We start from the raw sequence: 24,349 nt of genomic DNA on the forward strand, positions 1-24,349 counted from the left end.
TTTAAAAATCCAGCCAAAGCATGAAAACAGCATAAAACATTAAGTAGTCTAAAATGATCTTCTTAAAACAATTCTCAGGCCAGAAGCGGACTGTAAAATGAATTTTAAAATGCTAAATTATTTTAAAATATTAAAAGGTAAAAATATAGAGCTTGGTCTTTAAAAGAAAGAACAGTGGGCACCAAGAGAGCCTCAAAGGGGAGAGGATTCCACAGTCAAGATGGCATCACTGGAAAAGTCCTTTCTCTGGTCAGCAGACATCTCACCTCTGCAGATAGGGGCCAGACAGCAGGATTTGTGAGGAAAACCATAACTTGTGGTCTGCACTTCTTACTGCCAGCTGGTTTCTGGATTTATACAGCTATTTCTATCCTCCTTCTGTGTCTGAAAACAATGTGGAGGCCTTAGTAGACACAAAGCATGGGTTCCAACTTCAGGCTTCTATGTTCCTAATTTAGTACCTAGAACCAATGAGTATATAGCCACATGTAGATATAGCCACATGTAGTTTTTTTTTTCAGTGGTGCAGCCCTGATGGTGCAATTCTAAGCAGTTACTCCAGTCTATGATTGCTGGAATGAATGGGCTTAGACTGGAGTACTTCTAAGAAGATAGCACTGTAAACAGCATGATATCACCTGTGCTCCCCAGCAAGTGAAGTACAGGCTTTCCCGAACCTTCCCTGCATCCAGGCACTGCCAGTTATTCTGATTCTGTCAGAAGACATCTGCTGACTTCACAGCTGAAGAGAATCAGATCTTTCCTCAATATTATACTGCAAATGTTTAATTATCACTAGATTTCCCAGAAGGCTATCCCTTCCTATATGTGGTTGCGTTGCTTCCAGAAGTCTGTCAAAAAGCCAAGTTTTTTGCTCCCCAAAGTAGCATATATTAGCTGCGGTCAAATGAAATCACATACTTTCATACAGTGAAGGAAATGTGTGCATGTCACACTGCTGAAAGGAAGTTTTCAGGTTGGAGATGGAGATGCTCAGAACAGAGAACAAGGTTGGGTGGAGAAGTGCATGCTTTGCTGCCTCCTGAAATGCCCTTTCACTTCACTGTTCCCAAGCTGACACAGTCAGTTACAGCTAAGGCTCATTCCGCACAGGCAGAATAATGCGCTTTCAAGCTGCTTTCAGGGCTCTTTGAAGCTGTGCGGAATGGCAAAAACAGTTGTGAAAGCAGCTTGAAAGTGCATTATTTTGTGTGTGCGGAATGAGCCTAAGAGACAGTCCAGAGTTTTGCCTCTACCTTCCATCCTTCCTGCCACACACTGCAATTATCACTTTGAATGATAAACAACACAATTCTATGCAGTATAACCCTACTCTAAGTTGGTTTCAAGAGTTTACACTGGCATAACTTTTGCCTAAGATTGCAACAAAAGACAGCATTTGCTGCTGTGTATTGGAACTGTAGGCATATTTTCACGTTTTTTTAGTGCTCCAAAGTGTATCTCAACTAGGAATATGTATTTGGATTAACTGGAAGTGTTTAATTTATTTTGATGGTTGACGGTGCCTTTTTTTGGCTGAAGTGAAAGGGAAATGAGGACAATATCTGGGACAATAGATTCATGTGCAGACAGGAAGGCAGTGGTAGGCTGCCTTGTGGAGAGAGATGGGGAGTTTTGAGGGGATAAAAACATCCTGTTTTCTGTGACTGTTGAAGAGCTCCACCCTTCCTTTCTCTGCTTTTCAAGCTTTTTCACACACTTCATTATTGACCGAGCCAATTATTCTCCCCTCTTTCAATTACAAAAATAAAGTCCAGTTGCTCCTTTTCATAGTGAATGCTGAGATGTTTAAAATGTAAAAAAAAGTCTGAATCACCCTTGGAAGGCCTGTAATCTGAGGAGGTAGCCTCACAGTTCTCCACAACTTCTCCATGCTGAAGTCATCTTTTTAATTTCAAATTTTAATAAATCATTTTGTAAGGGGGAAAGGATCCTAATAATTTTGGGTGCCAAGAATAGTTTTCCCCTTTTGTCATGACTGATTTTTTTTTTTAAAAAAAAAACCACAATCTTTTATGTGTACCTTTCTATTGTTTTGCACTCACTGGAAAGCCTTTGCAATAGGTTTCCTTTACAAGAAAGAATATGGGAGAATGCTTTTTTGGCAGAACTATTTGGGAAGTGGAAGGTAAACTGGAATTGTGGGCCAGTCTTCATAATAACCTGATATGTGTTACAAATACACGGGTAGAGCAAGCATTGAAGGTGTTCAGAAGCCAGTTTATGAGGAGGTCTCTGAAATCCTAAATCAGATTTCCAGCCAGAGGCATACCGGGGTAAATGGCGCCCGGAGACAAATTGTCTCCAGGTCCGCCCCCTCGCTGCTGCCCTGCCCCTGTGCCTGGGGGTGGGGCTCCACCCCCTTGCTGCCGCCCTCCATCCCAGCCAGCAGCCAACAATCCCTTCTGTCCTCCCCAGGCAGGCCAGAAGAGACTGCAGGCCAGAAGAGACTGCAGTCCCTGGCCTCAGAGAGCTACTCTTATAAGCACTAAGGCCGGGGGCAGGGCTCAGGGGGCAGGACGATGCCCCCACCCTGCCCTGGGGGGCATTGCCATGCCTCCCCAAGCCCCATCCCCAGCCTCAGTGCTTATAAAAGCAGCTCTCCAAGGCCGTGGACTGCAGTCTCTTTTGGCCTGCCTAGAGGGGAGGACAGAAGGGACTGCTGGCTGCCAGCTGGGAGCCCAACTAGTGGGGGGGTGACCTGGGCACCCTCGACCCTGCCCATGTCCATGTTGATGAGAATCCTGCTGCCTAGTCATCTTCGAGTGCCCTTGACCCCACCCATGTGTCATCAACATGGACAGGATTGAGGGTGCCCGACTCCACCACCCCCACTGCTATCTTCCTAGTCACGTGGGGGGGGGGGCGATTTCTGGTCCCACGCCACTGTCTCCAGCCAAATGAGTACTTACTATCTTTTCAGCTTCCCTTCTACATCTGTGAGTGTAATGTGCTAACAGAGGTGGTTTGCCATTGCCTGCCTTTGCACGTCAACCTTGGTATTCCTTGGTTTTCCCATCCAATTACTAAGAAGAACTGAACCTGCTTAGCTTTTGAGATCTGACAATATCAGGCTAGCCTGGGGTATCCAGGTCAGCGCTTCCTTGCATATATTCTCCACTAAGACTGAATAGACAAGTTGCCACCCCCACAATGGCTAGGACTTGCAATCCCACTATTTCAAACCATTCTCTCCCTTGCAGTAGCCACTGTTATCCATTTGCAGACATTGTTCACTTGTTATGTATATGTGTACAAGGCCAACAAACATATAGAGAGTGGGAGCAACATGCTTACCTCTGCCACTGCTCATGACCCTATTCCCAGTTACCCAGGCATCTCCAATGCACATGCGCACAAATGTGGGCAATTCACCTATATGAAATCAACCAGCAGACTGGAGAAGGGCTAATGTTGTCTCCATCTTCAAAAGGGTGGGGGGACACCCAAACAACTTCCGCCAGTCAGTATGACATCAATACCAGGAAAGCACTTATAAGGGAATGCTGTGCTCACTAAAAGTCAACATGGGTTTCTCAAAAATGAAGCCATGCCACTAATCTTATCTCTCTTTTTTTGATAGAGTGACAGGTTTGGTAGATGAAAGGGAATGCTGTGGATGTAGCACATCTTGACTTCTGTAAGGTCTTTGACATTCTTGCAAGCAAGCTAGTAAAATGTGGGCTAGAGACAATGCTACTGTTAGATGGATTTGTAATTGGTTGACTGACCAGACTCAAAGAGTGTTCACCAATGGCTCATCTTCATCCTGGAGAGAAGTGACTAGTGAGGTGTTGCTGTCCTGGCCCAGTGCTATTCAATATTTTTATCAATGACGTGGATGATGGAATTGAGGGCATGCTAATCAAATTTTTAGACGATACCAATTAGAAGGGGTAGCTAATACCCCAGAGGACGTAGTCAGAATTCAAAATGACCTGGACAGATTAGAGAACTGAACAAAATGGATTTCAACAGAGATAAACGTAGGATTACTTAGACAGAAAAATTGAAATGCACAGATATAAGAAGGGTGACGCCTGGCTTGATAATAGTACACGTGAGAGGGATCTGGGCGTCTTAGTAAACCACAGACTGAATATGAGTCAGTAGTGTGATGCAGCAGCCAAGAAAGCCAATGCAATGTATCAATAGAAGTATAGTGTCAAGACTGAGGGATGTAATAGTACCACTCTGTTCTGCATTGGTCAGACCTCACGTGGAATACTGTGTCCAGTTCTGGGCACCACAGTTCAAGAAGGATATTGACAAGCTGTAACAGGTCCAGAGGAGAGTGACCAAAATGGTAAAAGATCTGGATTCCATGTCCTACGAGAAACATCCTAGGGAGCTAGGTATGTTTTATCTGGAGAAGAGAAGGTTAGGGGTGACATGATTTGAAGATAGAGCAAGCTTGTTTTCTGCTGCTTTAGAGACTAGGTCAAGGAGTAATAAATTCAATATACTGGAAAAGAGATTCCACATCCTAAACGTGGGGATGAGAATTTCCCTGACAGTAAGGGCGAAGCATTCAACGAGGTGGAAATTCACTGGGCTTGAGATGTGGGCTGGAGTCTCCTTCCTTGGAGGTTTTTAAACAGAGGCTGGATGGCCATCTGTCAGGAGTGCTTTGATTGTCTCTTCCAGCATGGCAGGGGATTCAACTTGATTACCCTTGTGGTCTCTTTCAACTCTATGATTTTATGGAATGGGGTGCTGTGTGGTTTCCGGGCTGTATAGCCGTGTTCTAGCAGCATTCTCTCCTGACGTTTTGCCTGCATCTGTGGCTGGCATCTTCAGAGGATCTGAAGCCTTCGACAATACATTCTATGGAATGTTCCCAAACATTCCACAGTGATGGAGTTTATGAGAGTTCAGCAGAGGCATACTGGGGGGAAATGACTCCTGCCTGACCGGCCTGCCGCCGGGCCCTGCCCTGCCGGTCTGCAGGGAGGCTGGGGGGGGGGGGGCAGGGCTCGGCAGCAGGCAGTTCAGGCAGGGACCAGAGCAGGCTGGCTCCTGCCCTCCCCGGTCTACCTGGGATACCCCATGTTCCCAATGAAGGTACGCCACTGGTGTACAGTTTATAACTGTGTAGGTGCTATGCACATATGCCAAACACAAACAGAAGGAGGCAGGACCAATGAACGTAAGTAGATCATATTTAAGTAGTGTCATATTTACAGTAAGTAAATAAGTAAGTAGTGTCATATTTACAGGCCCAGTTTGCCTGGATTCAGCTAATTAGTCATGAATGAGTCTATAATCCTATGCAAATTTAGAAAGCCCCATTCAATAAAGTACTCGGACACTCTTAGTCTTGAGGCAGTTGTCCATGACCTCCCACTGAGGGGGCCCAATTACCCAGCTGCCATGGCATGCCATTACTGCCCTCTCTGTGGCTGCCTGCCCAGTAGGGCTTCACAGACTCTTGCAATGAAAGCCCTCCAAATAACAGGCTGAAAAGGGGAGACCACTTACATCTAGCTGAAGATGGAGGCACTCATCTGACAGAAGCACCAACCCGACTGCCCTGGGCTGGTTGACCTGGAAGCAAACACAATGGCGCCAGCCGTTGGCCAGTTGTTGCTGCACCCTAACACAGGAAGGACAGCCAAGAATGGCAAGTGGAGGTTGATGGGTCACTGAGTCTCCCTTCTTCCCCAAAGTGGATTCTGTAGAGTTTGGGGATATCATACTTGATCCAGGACAAAGCAGTAGCAGGCAGAGGGAGGGGCCCTCTTCCAGTTAGCCTAGGGCTGATTGCCTTGAAGCTGCTTCATCTATGACTTCAGAAGTGTGATGGAGAGGGTGGAAGCTTCACTCAGTCTGCAGCAAGCAATCATTTGTAGGATGGGGTCTCCCCTCAGACTACCCTATTGCTGATTGTCAACTGGTGCCCTGAAGTCATCCCACCGGTCACAATCTTGCCCAGGACTTCAGAGTCACTAAGACTGCCCCTGACATAGTGAGATTTCTGAGGCATGCAATCAGGATTTGGAATATGCATATACTTCAGTTTGCCATGACTAATTTGTTCCATTGGTTTCAGAGGGACTTATATCCATCTTATTTGAAAATATATTAAAAATCGAAATGTGCTTGTGTGCCACTGACTGAAGTAAGTTCACTAATTTCTAAAACCTTCAAGATATGGGGAGAAAAGAAATAGTTACACAGTAACCCGCAGAACTTGTTGTTATTCTGAGGTAAACTAAGTGGCAACACACAGAGACCTGGCAGCATTAGATGATTTAAGCAATATCTAACTGAAATGGAGAGAGATGTAGATTTTCAAATACTATGACAACAGAGAGAAACTGCATATTAATCATCCTTACCAAGGGTTTTAGAATAGAGTATATTGAATAAATACATGTAAATGACACATTAGAATTTTCACTACAAACTACTGAATGTAAGCTTCCAGAGTATGCCATACAATAGTATGTGCATGACTAGTTTTACACTATTATTATGCAACTAGCAGTAAAGCCCATTGTATGAACAAATACACCTGGAAAACTATTGGTGGGTTAATGGCACCCACTGAGGGGGCTGCTGCCTTTCCTCCCACCTCAGCCCCATGTCACCAGCTCCTTCCTCCTTCTCCTCGTTTCCAGATGCCTGTATGCCATGCAACGGTTAACGGCACAGTTGCGGCCACCAGCAGTCATAACCCTCCCACAAGAAGCAGTTGATGCCTGCGCCTCCTCCTCCTCAGGCAGCTGCAGACTGTACAGTGCCTGTAATTATTCAGCAGTGTGGGAGAAGGGTGAGTGCATGAGAGAGTGAGTAACCATACATTCCACTGTTTTGTTTGTGTTGTTTTTTACCGCAAGCTGTGTGTGCATGGCAATTGGCTGGAAGTGAATCATGCATGATGACTGGCTGGAAATGAGTCGCCACCACCATGGCTAGCCTTTTATATAATAGGATATATTTTTAATGAATTAGGAAATTTGAAGATTTGTCAGTGAAAAATTATCAGCATTACAGAAAGGCTCTTAGCAGAAGGACTACATATGTATAGACATTTTACCAATTCAGTGAGCTGGTCAGTCCTCAAAGCAAGAGTCACTGGCACCAAGGATGCAGTTCTAACTGCTCATTTCTATAATCAGGTGGCACACACCTGAGGTGATAGAAGAAATGGCATCACATCTGATTACAGGCAAAGGGTATGGAGAATCACACTGCAAAATGCTTGCCTACATTAAGAACTTTCTACAAAACGAATAGCAGCACAGCAAACTAAAATGGAGTACAGTCACTCTGCAGCGCTAGTTTTCCTTTTCTTTTTTGTCATAGAAACTTTCAAAACTGGAATTTACTACTTATGGTACAATCCATTCTATGGTACAATCTTATGGTACAATCCATTCTATGGCTTCCTTTCCCTGCCCGTGAGGTCTCTAAATTAGCTGTGGCTAATATGTAACCCCTGACCTGGATGGCTCAGGCTAGCCAGCTCTAAATCCTCCCTGCTCCACAAAGAAGAAAGCCTGCATCAGTGGTCTATTCCCATCCAAAGTGGTAGCTCTGCATCGTTCTAGAGTATTATGTAGTTCTTCCCTTTAGCTAGGGTTTAGATTCTATCTACTTCCATAGTAGCTCTGGGATCTGTTAATCTTCTTCGTTTCACCCTTCCTCCTAGGTGGTTTATCTGGTTCTTCCCTTCTCGATGACAGCTACCCTGTAAAGCAGTGAGGCTGAGGCGGTTTCTGCACAGGCTGAAAGCAACAGCTTCAGCCCAGTAAAACACCGTTTTGGCGGGGACCCTTCGCACAGGTGCCGCTGCCCAATCGATGGTGCCCGCCAAAACGGTGTATTCAAAACTCGCTTGGGGAGCGAGTTTTCCTGCAAACGCTGGCTTCCATCTGCTGCCATGCGAACGGCAGCAGGTGGAAGCCAGCGTTTTCCCCTCCCCTCCCCTCCCCGGGCCCAAACGCCTCGTTACCTTCTGCTGGCAGCCGTGTCGCTCTATCGTCGCTCTGAGGAGGGAAGGGGACACGCCTCCTGGTCTCCGGTGCTTCAGCCGTCGCTGTGGCCATGGGGGCATGTCCCCTTCCCTCCTCAGAGCAACAATAGAGCGACACGGCTGCCAGCAGAAGGTAACAAGGCGTTTTGGGCCGGGGAGGGGAATATGAGGCTGTGCGCACAAACGGCCCCATAGCCTGCATCGGCATGATTAATGCCAATGCAGGGTCTCTCCCTTGGCTGTGCGGAAACCGCCTGAGAGTGTTCAGCTAGACTGAAGTCACCCAGTTCACCCATGGTTGAATGGGAATGTGAAGCAGTACCTCCTCAGATCCACAGACGTCTAACCCATACACCACCAGGAACCATTATACCTCATTTTGTATATCATGTCTAAACTGAGACACACTCCTTTTTCCTTATACTCTTATATCTTGCATAGGGTGTAAAGTCGCTCGTAAACTAACAAACTGAAGGGAAACAAAATCCAACCTGTAAAACAAACTAGGAACCAAAATGTTGAGAGAAAATAAAAAAAGATGTGTTTAAAATGTTGGGAAAAGAAAAAGTGTGTGTGTGTGTGTGTGTATTTCACAGTGCCAAATAACTAAAATTAAAAACAAGTCACATTAAGTATATACTCAATAAATGTACTTCCATTGCATAACACTGAAACAATCAAGAATGGTCCCAGTGTGTTCTCACCTACATTGATGCACATGAGAACACACACTGGATCACACATCTTACTTCATTCCAGGGGAGTTTAGTGGCCTATAGATACCACAGAGAATAAAACGATGGCTCCTTGGCATTTATAATATATAATTACATCTTTATTGAGCTACTATTAATTATGGATGCATACACAAACCTCCTGTTTTGAGTAAGAAATCTTAGGCGGTTTCTGCATGCCCAAAGAACAACGCCCTAGGGACAGAAAAAACACCATCCCTGGGGTGCTGTTCACACAGCTGGCCCATGTGCCAGCCCCCGAAATTGCGGGAAAACTGTGCTTTTGAAACTCACTCAGGGAGCGAGTTTCCAAAAGGGCACCATTTTTGGCCTTTCTGGTGTGAGGAAGACACTTACCTTTGCTTCCTGTGCAGCTCTAGACTGGAAAGACATGTCAGTGTGGGCGTGTCTTTCCAGCTATCTGGAGCCGCACAGGAAGCAAAGGTAAGTGTCTTCCTCACATCCTGGGTTGCTCCGTGCAGAGCTGCATCAGGACTGCCCGCACGGGACATGCGAACAGTCGCATGCCTCTGGCCGTGCAGAAACGGCCCTAGTTTATGAATCTATGGGAGATATTTATTTGTTTATATATTATACCAACCCCTGAAGATCCTTTTTGGGTTGTAACGCATCAGGTCTTTTTGGAATTGTATACCTTCAACCATTCTTGACTTTTTAAGTGTTCTACACTGGAAGTGTGTCTATTGAGTATAGACTTAATTTGGGTTTTAATGTGATTTGTTTTTAATTTTAGTTATTTGACACTGTACAGTAAAATGATATTTTAAATTTTTTTTCTTTTCTCTCAACCTTTTGGTTCTTAGAAGCTCCCTATAAGCCAGCCAGCTTCTCCCCCCCCCCCCCCCCACACACAATGACAACTCTGCACACTGTTGTTGTGCTGAACAGGCTGCATAGCACCATGCCCATCACAACTTCTGCATTAGAGGATTCAGCTGCCTGTTCTTGTCCAAACCCCTAAACACAGCTCAGTTCTTGCTTGTGCAGAAAAGAGACAAACAGCAGCAGTGTGGACCTAGGAAGGCTGGAGTCTTAGATCAGTGATGGCAAACCTTTTGGGCTTGGTGTGTCAAAAATTCAGAAAATGCCTAACTTGACTGTGCAGGACTGTTACCTCACCCCGTCAAAAACAACAACAACAAAAGCAAAACAATTGTTTACATAGTCATTTATTTTTTAAAAATACAGCCCAATAATGGGTGGTGCTACATATTATATAAAGAAATGCCAAATAATTAAACAAATGACTCAAACTCAAAAAGGGAGAATAGTTGTTGTTTGGTGTTGGTGAACACTGGAGTCACCCAAAGCATATCACCTTTGACAAGTGTGATGTAGGTTCACCATCACTGCCTTAGACTGTAAAGGGTCCTCCACGATGCTGGAAATTTGAACAATGCAATTAGTACAGAGGCAATATGCAAAAGGAAGGGAAACAATATAGTGGTTTCTTAAGAGAGTCTGCTTCACACCTGCCTTGCTTAACTAGAGTCTGGAACTGCAGCAGTAGGCCAGTGTGGAAACGGAAGAACTCTGCTCCTTCATGCATCCAACACAGTGGGAGTTTAATGGTAGAGGGAAGAATAGTAGCATGGGCTTCTCCCATGTGATTTGTTGTTTCTTACCCTAGCAGCTCCAGAGGGAACAGCTTCATCTGCCCAGGAATAACTGCAGCCCCACGACTGGAACCTGCTGAAAGTCAGACCTGAAGATACTTGAATGTAATGGAGCTCAAAATGCTTATGTCAGTCTACAGCCTAAAATGGTGCTATGCACTGAAAAGGAATAAGCGTGTTATCTCCAAGAAAGAGCATTAATGCAGAAAAAAAGTCAAAGCTTCTCTGGATGTTCTGTTATCTAACGTACTCAAGGCCTGCAGAGTTAAGAGAAATGAGACACTTTCTAGTCACTTCAAATAATTAGCTCTGCTAATCAGTTTCTGCTAAATACGTTCTTCACAGCCTTGAAAGAAGAACATTTGGTACATTTCTAGAGAAGTCTGCATGTTCATTTTTACTGAAGAGATTGCAACTTGTTATCATTAATGAAAAAAGAGAATGAAAATGCCAAATGGGCACATATAGTACAAAAATAGATGGAAAGTCTGCCCAGAGGGAATAAATATAGTATTAAGGAAATGCAAGTACCTTTCAATAGAATATTTTAAAAATTAATTCAACCTTAATCTCTGGTCATACATAAATGTTTAGCCCACTCTTAACCATAGCATAGTTAGAAGAGATGTTCATTGTGTTCAAATAAGGTTAATTAAGATTGTAAGCTTAATTGAAAAGAAAATTCCATTGAAATCGGCTGGAAGAAAATTAATTTAAAATTTACATACCAATGAAAAACTCTGACATCATGTAACTTTGAAATAATGACACTTGCTCACAATTTACTGCAAATTTACAATTTGCAAGTCCGCCCCCAGTTATCAACTTTCCGAGTACAATCATGCAAATACTTTTGTCAATTACAATATTTTGAATCAAAGATAATGAGACAAGTGATCTTTACAGTGCTACACTTATAACATTTAAATCCCATATTTTTAAGTGAGTAAATTTCCATTCCATTTGCTTTTGCATTTTTAAAATGTCTTGCTCAGAACGCCTTTTCTTAAGCAAGGTCTGAAGAATCAGCTTAAGGAATAACATAAGCAGTGCAACCCAATTATATGCATGTTTATTCAGACATAAGCTTCGCTTAGCTCAGTGTGCTAGGGAAGTGCGCGCACAAGATTGCAGCCTTAGAAACTTACATCTAACTGTAAGATGCTTCGTTTAGTAGACCTCTCTACAAAGCACATGAAGGGATCACCCTCTAGTGGTGTGAGAAGGCATTTCGCCTTCTGAAATTGCTTATTCGTCTCCCCCCCCCCCCCCTTCTTTTTCAGCCAGAGAATTTCTCTGCATGCAGAATGTCGCTCGATTTTGGCTTCTTTTTGAGCTAAGAAGGAAGCCGGTTTGGGAGATTACTCCTCAATCCTTGTAAAGCAGCATCTTCTTCCTTCGGCTGTCCCAGTTCCTTTTCTTCGGTCAAAGACGATAGGAGATGCCCCAAGCTCAGTCAGTTATTATTTGTACATCGAAGGGCTTTCATGAGCAATTTCAATCGAGAAGTAAACCGACAGGATCTCCTGGCCAAATAATCTGGCCACGACTCGGTCGAGCGGCCCGCGAGTTTCTTTCGCAGGGTTTCCAAAGTCGTCCCTAGCCCCACAAAGTCTTCCGCTACATCTCCCAGACCCTCAGACGGTCGAGATTTTCAGCCGAGCCGGCGGGAAACTTTCGGCCGCTTGACCCGAAGGGCGCAGCAGCTGCTCAGATCCCACCAGTACGGCGACACTTAGACGGGGCATGATTGAGCAGTCGCCTTCGCTTTCCCCCCGCGTCCTTCCTGCCTGGAGATCTCGCAGTGTTTGGTCTTTGCACATTTCTTGGCGCATCCCTTAGCTTCCGTTCCGAGAACCGACGACGATGGCTTGTCGACTTCCACATGACTTTTCTGCACACCGACCGCTTTATTTCCGTCCGCGATCAACTGGTGTCTGCAGTGCAAGGAATAGCCCTGGCCGCGTTTGCTAGAGACCATTAGATCCCGGCAAACCGACCACAGGGACCTTCCCGCGCATGGAACGGGTTAAACACGATCACAAACCCGAGTGTAGTAGCTATGCGCAAGAGGTCTACAATAAATCGCTCTTGAGCCTATCCGAAAACCCGGCGTGGTAGTGCACGGCGATGCCCTGCTCAGGAAGGGAGCGATCGCCGGGTGACGAAGGGTTTTTTGGAAATCAGATCGCTCGCTCGCCCCACCCCAAGTCGAGGTTATTTCGTTGCGAGGATCCAGTTGGCTCCTGGCTAAGTTGAGCCTTGTGCTGTTCCCCCCACCCCCCGCGCGTCCCCCCTCCTGTCGCCTTTAAGCTGCGTGCAACTCGCTGGCTTTTATGACTCTTTTCGATTGCACAGGCGCGTGGTCATGAGGTTCTCAGTGTTGCACAATCCCTGTTCCTTTCTTCCCCCATCTATTTTTTTAAAATATCTATATTAATCTGAGATGTGGGGTGTTTTAATTTTAGGCCGCCCTTAAACGCTTAGCAGCCGCCGCCTCTTTTGCCGCCATCCCCTCCCGTCTGTCTGCACTTGGGCCGCGTTTCAGTCCTACATCTTTTGCGTGGGGGGAGGGGAGAAGAGAGGCGAAGAACGAGGGGCGGCGGGATCCCGGCCAGATTCGCCGGGGAGCTGCAGAAGCCAAGTGGGGAGGGTCGGGAGTTTTCTGTCGGGATGACCCACGAAGCACTCCTCCGGCTGGGGAAGGGGCGGGAGGGGGGAGAGGAAAGGAAGTCGGAGTTCTTTCCAAAAACCAAGTTGGCAGTCGAAGACACGGCGGGAGCTAGAAGCCTCTTCAGGCCGTGTCTTTATTGTACCTTCAGCGGCCTCGTCCTGACGTGAGCCAGTTTTTCTTGCAAGTCTTGCAAGGCTCCAGGCGCCGGTGGCTTTGAAAGGATGGCAAGCCCGCGCGTTGGCTGGAGAGCCGAACGTGAGCTCGCCTCTCCCGCAGCCGTCCAGCCGCCTCGCTCCCGATTCATGCCGACACACTGAAGGGTAGAGTGCTCCCTTCCCCCCCCCCCGCGCCACCCCCCGGCTCTACTCGCCGCTGCAGATCCCCATCCCCGGCCCGAAGCCGAACGCCCAAGCACCCTCCCGGATTGCGCGCGTAAGAACTTGAGGCAGGTGCGCGCCCCGCGGTAACTCCTCGGGGAAAGGGTGGCGCTGCGACGGGCGGGGGCGCGCGCCGCCTCCCGGCGCCGGGCGAGCAAGTTGGGCGGTTGCGCCGCTGCTGCGCGGGGGCTGAGCGCGAGGCCAGCGCCAGGTGCCCGTCGGCGGCCGGCAGCGGGGCTGAGCGCGTCCGAGCGCGAGGGAGTGTGTGCGAGCGCCCCAAAAGCCAGGAGCGAGGGGAGGGGACGGGGCGAGCGACGGCGGGCGCATGCGCTCGGGCCGACCGTGCCATATTGGAATGAGGCGGTGAGCGGAGCGCCGGCGAGCCTTGCCCGAGCCCCGGCGGCGGCGCAGGGCTGGAAAAACTCCCCGCAGGTAAGGTGGGCGCGGGAGGCGAGCCCCTTTGGGTGGGGCGGCGCCCGACGCAGCTGCTGAGCGCGTTTTGCCGCCCGCCCGGCCACCCGAGCGGTTTTTTTCGGCTCCTGAAGTTTGATGCGGGAGACGGCGAGGGAGGGCGGCAGCAGTGGAAGCAGCAGCGGCAGGCAGGCAGGCGGAGCGCGGCGTTAGGGGAGGGGGCGAGCGGCGAGCGCTGCGCTCAGATGGACGAGCTGCAGCCGCCGTCGCCGCCGCTGCAGCAGTCCCAACTCTGCGCTCAGTTGCCGCTCCCCGCGCAAGTCCCCGCAGGCCGGGAGAGGCGCGCGCCGCGGCGGGGCAGCTGGCGGCCCGGGAGGGGGCGCCTGCTGGGTTGCCCTGTGGTAGCGCCGCGCCTACGCCAGGCTGCGTGGATGGAAAGTTTCGGAGCGTGGGGCCCAGGGGCCACTCCCCCTCCCCCGGTGGCGGGTCCGCGAAAGATTAAGAGCTGTTCTCCCCCCCGCCGCACCGGACTCGGTTCGGTTTCCTGGAGCAGCAGCAGCTGGTCGGCCACTTTTTTGATGCACTTTCTCTTTCTGGCTTAGAAGCGGGCAGGTCAGCAGAAAAGTCATTTCAAGGTTCTCCTGGAAAGTTCTGGTGAACTTCTTTGGCCGGGTGTTGAGAGCTTTCTGCTAGGGGCGGTGGCTAGGCAAAATCCCCCCCCCCCAACCGAAACAAACTAATTCATTTCAAAAGAACAGGCCTCCTATCGACTTGGCTGCGTTTCCTCCCCCCTACCCGCCGCCCCAGAGGAGTAGCAGGAGGGGGCGAGTGATTTTTAAACTTACCCTGGGGGGACTCCATAGCGCGCACCCACCCTCCCTCCCTCTGTGATGTGCCACGCAAGTTTGCCGTCGGTCTGGGCTGTTTATGCCAATTTCCAGCCTAATTCATGCAGCGTCCCATCACTGTTTGTCCCATAAACGTCTCCCCTTTTGGTGGCGAGGGGTAGGGCCCACTATTGTTTTGTTTTTACAGTGCTACAGTTAACTGAAGCCCAGCCTTTCCCCACCCATCTTGCAAACACTGCTATTGCCTCCTCCTGTAGGGGGCTTTTGCTTTCAGTTCACACAAGAACTCTGCGCTTGTACACATTTCTGTATTCTTTCAGTGGCCACCTTGGCGTCTCTCACTCCCTAGTGCTCTCAAGAATCCAGGGGCTGTGTTGTTGTTGTTGTTGTTGTTTTTACCATTTGGGAGTTCATCTGCCCTTGGAGGAGAGGATTCACTTGAAGCTGTAAATACTGAAGTTGGAATGCTACAGTTTGCTGCTGGAGGAACTTAAATGATGCTGTGACATGTTTGAGTTTAGATTGGGGGTGAGCATAAACTTTCCAGAGGATCTTGTGAAGAAAAAATAATAAAAGGCCTTGTCTTTATCAGCCTGCTAGCAACCCTTGCATGTGAAAGTGGAACAGAAAATTTCTTGCATGCAGTTTGGGAAGCGCTCTATGATTTACCTCCACTCCTGCTTAATAGGGGCAGCTTTAAATGGGAACTTTAAATGTGGTTGTGTGCGTGACTGTTATGGCTGCTGCAAACAAGAGAAGCCATGCCTGTGAACTAATGGGAGGAAGAGTCTAGAATTGAGACATTTTTTGTTCATGGAGTAAGAGCCAGGCAGTTAATCAGTTCTTAAAAAGCAGTGCTGTTACTGGGTCTCCTAGTCTGTGTATTAGGCCAGAGTTATGTCTGTTTAATGGTCCCAAGTGGGGTTTAGTGGCATGATTATATCTGCTTTAAAGAAATTTGCTGTCATCATAAAAGGTGTTTCGAAGTCTGTAATGCTTAGGGCTGACAGGTTTCTCCTTTCTGAGTGGGTAAGATACAAAGGTAATATACCATATTCATTTCTTGGGGATAGAAAATAAACAGAGTTCTACGTGAGGTTGTATCTGAGCATGAAGTTTGTTTTCTGTGTGGTCAGCTTCTTTCATGAGACTGGCTGCTATCAGGAACAAGTGACTTTACCAAAGCAAACTTTTTGGTAATGTACAGTATAAAAAATTCAAATGTCAAACACTTGTCCAAATACAGCTCATGTGCAGCAAGTTGAAGTTATTTGATGATTATCTAGTGGACCTGCTTGTGAGAAAACAGTGTAAGTTTTGTGACTATACAGAGCACCGTAATTCTCAGTATATCTTCTGGAAAGCAACATATTTATTGCAGAAGGACTTCTCTAGGCCCGACCATTGCTCTGATTGCTTCTAGTAAACAGTGATCTAATTCCAACATTTTTTCCCTCTGTCAGAAATTCATATGGTGAGATATTAAAAAGACAGTAGAATATGTTTTGTTCATTTTATCCACTTTTTAAAACCACTGTACTCTTGATTTTGAAAAGGGGGTAAAAGTGAACAAAACATGTTCCAGTGTTTCATGTGTCAGAGCTTACTTCGTCAGATACATAGGAGTATAATCCATCAGGTAATTTTACATGTATAGTAGAAAAGCTGGTGGGATAAATATAATGAAGAGAGCCCAGTTCAAAATATGATCCAATACGCAGAGTAATCAGTTCTCTCAGCATGGGTGTGAGGCACTCCCAGTTCTTTGATAGGCCAAATGTAACTCCTAGTGCAGGATGAAATGAGGTAAGTAGATACGGTAGGAAGTTACTGAATTATAGCTGAAGTAATTGATCTCGGAAAGGTGTGACATCTGAAAGATGTAAGATGTTAGCATCCATGGTGAGTTAGGAATGCAAGCCCCTATTAAGCAGGAGTGAAATCATCTTGAATGTGTTAATTCTATTTCAGTGCTTTTTGCATTGGGTCCTCCCTTCAAAGTTCCTTTATAAGAGAACTGACTTTCTGACCAGTAGTGATGTGCCCTGGAAGAATAAAATGTTTTCTCACGGTTGTCCAGTTGTTAATGTCAGATTCGATGTTGTTAATCTTTAAGATTCACTGTACTCATGTTTTATGCTAACGTGGCTACCATCTGCAATTAAGAAACAGGCAGCTCCAGTTTGTGGCACCTTTCCTGGTTCATAGCTGATCAGGTTGCCTATGTAAGGCTTTATCTTATGTTCTGTGAATGTACATTGTGTGAAGTTCATACGCATGTGTTTCATTGCATATATACATACTATACATGAGCTTGGAATACAAAAGCAGTCTTAGTATATATGCTAAAGTGGTGTAAATACCTCTAATTGCTTTGGATATGGTCATGCATAACACATAATCTGTAACTTAGGTGCTTTCCGCACTACAGAGGGCAGCTAAGGTCGACTCGGTTCCCTTCAGTGGGGGGCGATTCCAGGCTGTCCGCACAGCAACTTACTTGGCCCCCTGGAACCGAGCTAAGTGGGCGGGATCATCTTGGTGCCTGCTTCGCTCCTCGATCATGATTGGAGCTTGTGTTACCACGGGAAACGAGAGCGATCTCTTTTTTTTACAGTTTTTACAGTTTACAGTTACATGCCCGCCCTGACTCTCCCATTCTGCGCATGCCACAAAAGCGGCTCCTGATTGGTTGAGGTGTCGTTTTGATGCATGAGGTGTCGTTTTGATGCATCCACACTTCGAAGCTTCGAAGCGATGTCAACCTTGTTCCAGCAGAAAGGTGCAGTTCATAACTGCAATAGGGATGTCGCAGTTCTGAGGGGGGGGGGGGAACTGAGACAAAAGAAGCTTCAACAGTTGCAGGCGACTCCAGTTGCAGTCTAGCAGATTACGGGACACACCTCGAGGAATTGAACTCTAGATAGGAAACCAGTACAACTCTGTCAGGTGCGGAGAAGCCCCTTAAAGAAGTCTGTAACACCTTTCCATTCTAAAGAGGTTATCGTGGAGAAGCTATGCATTTAGGGTTTGAAGGGGAATCTTTCACTCCAATGTACCATGGTTTAAAGCTAGGAGGATTTAATAAGAGAAAAGTTTCCAGGTCTGGTTCTTTGGGCAAAAGGCTGAATCATTAAATTATAGCTCTCTATTTGTAGGGATCTTCAAAGGAGAGGCTGTAACTATGAGAGTTGGGATTCCTACGAAACCCTATGTTTTCTTTATACTGCTCCATTACTGCTTACAGCCCATTACAAAGCAAAATTACCGTGTATGGCTCACAGCTGGCTTTGTGAGCCATTGTCTAACTTAGAGCCACTTCCTATAATGACTGAATGTACCCATGAGACCATGAGGCTAAGAACCGAGATTTATGGGCATGAAGAAGTAGCTGTGGTACCAGCTCTTCCTCAGTTATACCACTGTAGACTACTGAGTGGAGGAACCAAAAGTTATTGATTTTTTAAAAATGTTAAAAACTCACAGGACTTCCCTGTACACTTTGGGTGAGTTTAATGTTTGGAAGAAAAAAAGTTTTTCAAAGGCAAGCCCGATGGTATAGGAGGTCCCCCCCCCCCCAATTTGGCGAGGGCACTTTCTCCCACCTCTTGCCGTGTGTTAGAGCTGGGAAAAGAATGTGTCATAAAAGCCCACATTCATTTCCTGAACATTTTGGATCTGCCTCTGGAGTGTTATAGAATGCATGGGTATGTAACAACTGAATTTAGAACTGATTCCACTGCCTGCAAGACTTTCCTGGATGTGTGTATGACCCGGGCAAGCCTGATTTCATCAGATCTGGGAAGCTAAGCAGAGTTGGCCATGGTTAGCACTTGAATGGGAGACCACGTAAGAAGTTCAGGGTCACAACACAGAGGCAGGCAATGGCAAGTCACCTTTGAAGTCTCTTGCCTTGCAAACCCCATGAGGGGTGATCATAAGTCGGCTGTAACTTGATGACACTTTACTCTCTCTCTCTCTCCCTCTCTCTCTCTCCCTCTCTCTCTCTCTCTCTCTCTCTCTCTCTCTCTCTCTCTCTCTCTCTCTGTGCTGAACTATATCTGATTGCCTGAAAGTAGATGGCTCATTTCCAGGAAGGGCTGTACCATTTGCCACTTGTAAACCATTTCTTCTGTATAGTATAGTATTAGGCCCCTTCCGCACATGCAGAATAAATCCACTTTCAGTGCACTTTGCAGCTGTGCAGAATAGCAAAATTCACTTGCAAACAATTGTGAAAGAGGATTGAAAGTGAATTATTTTGCATGTGCAGAAGGGGCCTTAGTGTCTTGAAACAGATATAATGAGCAGATTTCTTTTAATAATTCCAAAGCTTAGCATTTTGTTTGCAGTAAAACTTTATAAACTATGAAAACACATAGTGTTCGGGCAGTTCCATCAATTCATCACTGTTTTATTCCTCATTATTAATCCAGTATTCATGTTTTATTTTATGATGGTTGTTGTAGTTGGGGCTGCGGATTTAAGCCTGTATCTTTACTTCTCAGCATTTCTGAAAACAACAGAACAATGATCTTCAATGATGAACAAAGCAACTTCTGTTCTATTGGACGGCTGCATTCAGATGTCATACCAAGCTGCAATTAAACTATTACCAGGCATAAACCTAGTTTGGTATGGGCACACGTACTCTTAACATCCCCAGTTCATGACGCTTGACAGACCACTTTTCAACTTGAGCAAGCTCCAAATCCTGATGCTCAATTACAGGTGCCTCCGTGATATACAGTTTGTTTTCCCCACTCAAGCAGGGTTTCAGCCCTGCTCTGTGGAGCATAAACAAACTGAGACACCTGCATTCAGACGTCACAGTGAATTGGAGTTTGGTTAAGCCAGGAAGCGTTTAATCAGGACCTACCTGTTGGAAGAGAAGGGAGGTATGGGGAGCAAGGGGTGGGTGTGGGCACAACCACAAGCTGTGTTGATGCCCAACTGGAGTTTAATTGTAGCCTGTTACTGTGTCTGGATGCAGCCCAAGTGAAATTAGTCATGAGCAAAGTCCTTCCTGTTCCATTTGGAAGAGGCTTGGCATTCATTTTCTGGAAGAATGCTTGGGGGAAAAGCATTGTTGTCTGAGCTCTCTTCATTTTCAAAGCAGATTATATTCTACCAGGTTTTCCACTTAATCTTGTTCAGTTCTGTTCTTCATCTTAGACCTAGCCCCCCTATCTATCTATTTATTTACTTGGGCCCCCCAGTGGGGGCCCAAACTGAAGCTTAAAATGCATTCTTCCTCATCTTTGTTTTTATCCCTCACAACACCAGCCCCTGTGAGGATGAAGTTAGGCTAGGATGTGTTGACTTGTGGCCCACTGGAGGATTACTGTAGCAAGCTTCTGTGGCAGAGTGGGGGTTCAAACTTGGGTTTCCCAGATCCTTGTCTGCCACTTTAACCACATTGCACCACTTGCTGTGCTTTGGGTCCCACCATTTCCAGCATAACCTTTTCAATGATCAAAAGCAGCCGCTCTTCCTTCTTTCAGAGTGGAAGGTTCACAGGATCTAATACTTTTATTTTTACACTTGGATATCATTTACTTTCAAAACTGGTATTTTATTTTATTTTTGATATTTTAAATTATTTTAAATTATGTTTTACTGTGTTCTAGAATGTTCCTTAGAATGCTGTTGTACTCTAATGGAGAATTTAATAGGGGAAAACATTTATTTAGAATACACTCTACTTTTAAAAAACACATCAGAAATCCACTTGGCCCTGGAAGAATTAAACTTTTCCCCTTATATATTTAAGGATTTCCCTATTCTTCTGCAACTGTGCAACAGCATTCCACTGAAAAATATTTTTTTGAAAAAATTAAAAATCTGCTTCCTGCGAAAAAGATTATATAATTTCATGCCAATAAAGGTTATGAAATGAGATTATAGAATTTATTCTCGTTACTGAACAATTATCCACATAGTTCCAGCACATGGGAAAGATAACTAAAGTGCAAGGGAAGCATGAGCTTAGTTGTCACTTGCAACATGTTTTGATGTTTGAGTTTGTTGTATTTTCATAGTTCCTTGTGTTTAGTATTCTCAAAGCTTTTGCACATAATTAATTTTCAGAACGCTTCTCTCAAAGGTATGCATGTGTTTTGGGGAATCCTTTAGCAACTCCATGACGAATCTGGGAATACAAGTTTCTTTAACCTTAGTTCTTTAACACTGAACCAGACATTTGCCAAGGGGGGTGTTGTTAAGCGCCAAGAGAGATGCATTGTGTTGACTTAGTTGTCAAATATCTTGTTAGTGGTCCACTGTCATGGATAGTTAGGATCACCTTGTAATAGGAATAAGGAACTCTAGTTCTTGGGAACTTTATTTACTGGGATGTCGAGCCGGAACTGGATAACACCGGTCCTGTACCACCTCCATTGGCTGCCCATCGAGTTCTGGGTCATGTTCAAATTGTTGGTTTTAACCTTTAAGGCCATTAGCAGCCTTGGACCTACATACCTGAGGGTCTGTGTCTCCCTGTATTGCCCCACTAGATACCTCCGATTGTCGGAAGAGAACCTATTGGAGATCCCCGGCTCAAAACACATCCAGCTGGCCTCCACTAGGGCCAGGGCTTTTATGGCCATAGCCCACTCTGGTGGAACAGAGTCCCTAGGGAGACCAGGGCCCTGTGGGACCTACAAGCTTTCTGCAGGGCCTGTAAAATGGAGCTGTTCTGCCAGGCATTTGGCCAGCCAGGTTGATCGAAACCCCATACGATTTAGGCCGCCAGAGGGCTCAGTTGGGGGGTAGATTTTTATCGCAATCTGTTATAGATAAAGTTCCTTTTAGTATTTATTATTGTTATTTTAAATGTTTTTAATCTGAATTTATTTTATATGTGCTTTGTATAGTTTTGTGTTGTACACTGCCCTTAGCCCTTCGGGGGAGGGTGGTTTGGAAATCAAAAATATAAATAAACAAATAAATAAAGGCTATGTTCACAAAGGGAAGATGATACATAAATTCAAGAAACTGCTTTCAGTGTGCACACTTGAATGTTAGGAAGCTCATGTGTATGTTGACCTTGCTAGAGACTGAACCTGATAGATTAGATGCCTTCATAGCTGTCTTCTTATCATCCTATATACTTGTGATTTTCTTTCTGTTGTTGGGTGTTGCCAGTTCAACGTCCATATATGAATAATTCCTTGGAAGAGTGTTGAACTGCTTCATATGTTTCTCTGTCAAATGAAAAAGGGGATGTATTGTAAAAGTCTACAGGGTCCTTGGATTGTGTTTACGACAGCATGTACCAACTCCCTGAGGCCCTGTAGGCAATTAAACTAGCACAAAGTCCCTTGTCTAAATTTGTTTCTTTGCTGGAGCTCTTTCCCCCCATTTGCTTCTAAGGTACTTTTTGCACTGGGAATTCTGCCTTGCACAAGAATAAGCAAAAAGGTTTTCTGTGCATGTGTTGGTTGTACATAATGCTGTTGGTGATTATTGTTGAATAGGGTGTAACTTCAGAGCCTGCTCCTTTGCAAGTAGCACTAGCTTACAGGTTTCTTTCACCAAGAGATGAGAGAGAATGGAAGATTGTAGTAGAAGAACAGGAGTTTGCATTTCTACTCTGCCTTTCACAACCATAAGGATCTGTCAACTTAGTGCTAGTAAAGTCTGATTAACAGAGTAGTTTGCACTGTCTGCTTAGGCCTTTGGAACCTGAAGGCTTTCGTAAATCACATACCACCACCACCATTCCCCACAAGTGATAGAGAAAATCAAACTAGGTTTTGTTGTTTCTTTCAGACACATTTGGGTTTCAGGATTCTGTACTTCTGATCTTTGCCAAGATCTTTGCTTAGGACATATAATAGTTTCTCAGTTGTATCTATTCTGTAGTTCTGATTTGTAATGTATGAGTGTGCTGATCATTTTTATGGATAATAAATTGATAAATAAAAGTTGTCTTTTATGAAATTATATTAAGTGAACAATTACGGTTTTGTTAAAGCACCAGACACAGTACTAAAAGCATTGCATTCAGATATTGCACGTATGAAGAATACATATAATGTTTAGGCAGTGTAAGAACTGAATGTATACAACTGAGTGAAGAACCATTGAGATCCACTAAATGTGATGTATTCAGAAAGATACATGTTTGAATCCATGTATGATATAGGTGTTCTAGGTTACTTTGGGCAACCCGCCATCTTTTATTTTCAGTTTTTTTTTAGATGCATAGTATTTATATTTATATGCTAGAAGAATGGAAAAGATTGGCCATTACTGTCCTATGCAGAGTTATTCCAGTGTGAAACAGTTGATTTAACTGGGCTTAGATTGAAATAACTCTGCAGTGTATGTCTGAAATTCTCAAGATACTCACCGGGTAAAAATGATATTGCAGGATTTTATTAGGAAGACTGGGTTAGAGAAGCAAGGCTAGCATCCTGAATGCATGAAATTGAAGATAAACTTTACTTTGATTAAATTAGTACATTTGTACTTTATAAATGCAGCATTACTTTTCATATTCAGAGGTACACCATGTATGCACAAGTGAGATAACATTGCACTGGGTTTCTTTTTCCTCCATCAACAGAACTGCTCAGTGTAACTGGCAGGTGTGAGTGTAAACAACCCCTGTAGAGAGATTGACAGGTTAAGATTACATTGATTAGACTGTTAAACTATAATCCTGCATATTTTTGCATTTCAGCAGACATATTGGACTCAGGATTATTCCCTTAAATCTACCACATGCTGCTCCTGCTCAGCCTCTGTTTCTTCTAGCAGAGTTTGTTCACAGGTTCTCTATTCTGAAACAAATGGAGGCTGAACAGCAATGGTGTCTTGTGAGTTGATTCCTTAATTAGTAATGGCCAGCACTAGACTAAACTTAGCAGTTTATTGTGGTGGAATAGATCATTGCTGTTTCTTTGCACTCTAGGTCACCCTTGACAACAGCTAGCTGGTCCTGAAGATTAATAGTAGGTGCTTGTTCAGTTAATCTGTTTTCATTCATTTGCTGTTAATCTTTAGGACTCTCCTTTTTCCTTTATAGAGCTGAATAAACCATTTTTCATTAGCAAAATCAGTTTCAAGGAATTACCCATAATAGGAAATAGCTGAAACTGATGGTATCTCAAAATGATGTGGCTATTAAAAATGCTTTGATATTCTCTTTGTGTTTGTGTGATGAAAGATAGAGGAGACGAATTCTTGATGTTCTAATGAAACACTGTACAATGCTGAGCAAGCCTTAACTAGTATCTTGAAGAATTGGAGGCACAGATGCTCAGATTCTTTCAGGATTGATCTTTCAGCATCCTTTTCCAGCATCACAGACCAAAGCAACACAGCAATTTCTTTGGTTTTCCCTTAGGAGATTCTCTAAAAGGAGTTAAATTTTTTAGCAATCAAAATTACATGGAACTATACAACTTTATTATTAATTAATGTATGTCCTCTCTCTCTGAAACCAGGAATCCAGTGTAGTATATAAGGCTATCTGATCTGTGTGATCACTAGAAAATGAATACTGGACCCTTGTTCAAATGTAAACTGTGGATTGCTGCTATGTGAAGGAACCTAAGGTATCCATTGGTCCATGTGGTTTCCCCATACACACCCCTGGGCATGGCCAACTAATGAATTTTTTCCAGTTACATAATTTTATTAGAACTTTTTAAAAGA

At 45.0% G+C, this 24,349-nt stretch overlaps 1 protein-coding gene across 3 annotated transcripts in view; it reads left to right on the top strand.

Moving 5' to 3' along the window:
• Nucleotides 1-13,591: 13,591 nt before the first annotated feature.
• SFMBT1 (Scm like with four mbt domains 1) overlaps nt 13,592-24,349 on the top strand; it is a 101,961-nt gene continuing 91,203 nt past the window's right edge. For 2 of the 3 annotated variants that reach the window (XM_048488143.1, XM_048488142.1), the window contains exon 1: nt 13,592-13,856. The gene's annotated coding sequence lies outside the window, so the exon portion shown is untranslated. Of the gene's footprint in view, nt 13,857-14,354; nt 14,448-24,349 lie in introns of those variants that run through there. The other variant, XM_048488144.1, reaches the window with a different exon arrangement.

The sequence above is a fragment of the Sphaerodactylus townsendi genome, linkage group LG03 (genome assembly GCF_021028975.2).
Source record: "Sphaerodactylus townsendi isolate TG3544 linkage group LG03, MPM_Stown_v2.3, whole genome shotgun sequence".
Taxonomy (NCBI): domain Eukaryota; kingdom Metazoa; phylum Chordata; class Lepidosauria; order Squamata; family Sphaerodactylidae; genus Sphaerodactylus; species Sphaerodactylus townsendi.